This window comes from Morone saxatilis, unplaced genomic scaffold, assembly GCF_004916995.1.
Source record: "Morone saxatilis isolate NCDOM2014 unplaced genomic scaffold, NCSU_SB_2.0 Contig21, whole genome shotgun sequence".
Lineage (NCBI taxonomy): Eukaryota > Metazoa > Chordata > Actinopteri > Moronidae > Morone > Morone saxatilis.
In genome coordinates, this window is record NW_023339774.1 from 22,751,245 (window position 1) to 22,753,243 (window position 1,999).

Sequence of the window (1,999 nt, forward strand, 5' to 3'; positions counted from 1 at the left end):
ACCTGTGATGGCACCAATCTGTCACTAAAAGTGGCCACGCCCTTAAATATGCATAATTAATATGATCCTTAATATAATGTAAAGGGGTGAGTTGTATAAACATTCCCCCCCTGTATAGTTGTCATTAACGGGGAAGTTAGCTCTACTGTAGAGTTGGACAGTTGCAGTTGCAACATTGACTCACTGCTGGAGCCAGCCTCTAGTGGCCATTAGAGGAACTGCAGGTTTGCTGATTGGTATTATTTCTATATTAATGTTGTTTTTTAATTTTGTGAAGCACTTATTATTATTCTATTAGTGACTCCCTATGATTTTTAATTCTGTTCAAGACGCCTTTAAATGCATTTTTTTATATTTAGTTGGTTTGCTCTCTCAATTCTGTTCTCAAATAATTTCGTTTTCAAAATGTACACTTTGAAGTGAATGTTAAATATGAAAGCTGTTATATAAATAATGTGTTCTTATTACTACTACTACTACTACTACTACTACTACTACTACTACTAGTCATACATCCTATAAAATGTCCAAAACAAGTGAAAAAAACCTCAGACAACGTCCCTGAGTTTGAGCTGATGTCTCGACACTACTACTGTTTATTGAATTTGAATGAACAACAATATAAAAGTGAGGAAAACAAAATATTTCCATACATTATCAATATAATCAATTGTCAAAGTTGTTGATTCATTTTCTGTCGATTGATTAATCGTTTTAGCTCTGGTTGTTTTGTAACTTTGACTTTAGTAAAGTTTAAGAAAGTAAATTAAAGTAAAAGTGAGAATAAAGTAAAGTTTGGTTAAGTTCTTCCTCCAGTGAGCTCTGTGTTTGGACCCTGACAGCAGCTGGAAGCTGATTCTCAGAGACTCTTTGTTCCTCTGACCCCCCCTCGGTCTCTGTCTCTGGCCCATGGAGAAGCCCTACAGGGGCCCCTTTGTAATCCTATAAAGTGGAAAAATACCAATTTGTAACAATTTGTCTCACAGCAGTGTTTGGTGTTAAAGTCTTTAACCAGCCGCCATCACACACAGTTACCCAGCATGCACCACTGTTGCACAGCCCCAAACAACCTAAAACAAACAAACCAACAGTTATATGTCGACCAATACAACCACAGTGGGTTTTATTTCCTGTTGAAGTTACAGTGAGGAGACTAAACCAGCGGCTCCCGACGAGGAGGGTCGAGGGCCCAAACTACAGTCTGAGGGGTTTTAATCTTAATATAATAATAGAAGGAAGACACTAATTCCTTCATATGAAACAAAAGAAGGACAACATGCTCTCAGGTCGAACCGCTCACACTGAAGATCCAGCTGAAAACCAGTTCATGCGGACGGCGAGGTAGTAGATCATCACTGAGAGGGAGATAACAGAGCGCAGACCTCGACTACGTCCTCTTCTCCACATAGCCGACCAATCAGTGAGCGAGGCGGCAGTGATGTCAGAGCAGCACCGTCCCCGAGGGTCGGACTTTATCTGGGACCTTTTCATATGTCGACAGTCAGACACACAATGTGGCTGCTGTCATCAAACCGGATCGTTAGTCGCACGTTTACGAGAAAAAAACATGAGAAAAAAAATTAATTGATGAGTTTTTTGTGTTTTTCCTGGAATGTATAATGTAATAATCATATAATATTAATTCATAAGAATATTTGTTTTTTTTTCTAGTAAAAACATTTTTATTGCTCCTCTACCGGCTCCGTAGTTAATATTTTTAAGAGGAAAAAGAGAAAATAAATTAGAGAGGATTCGTTTTTCTTTTTGCATTTCAAGGACAAAAGTCGAACACTTTCAAATAAATTAACAGAGAAGGCAGAAGAAGGCCTTGTGGAGGTGAATTGGTGATCTGGTGCCTCCATGTTAGCAGATGGTCAAGAAAATGTTCCCAAAGATGGTTTCTATCATTTTAGGTCATGTGACAGTAGCAAGTCTCGCTACTAGCGTGGGTTCTCTCAGCACACAAACCCACAACCCAGGTTAACAGTCCAGACCATTT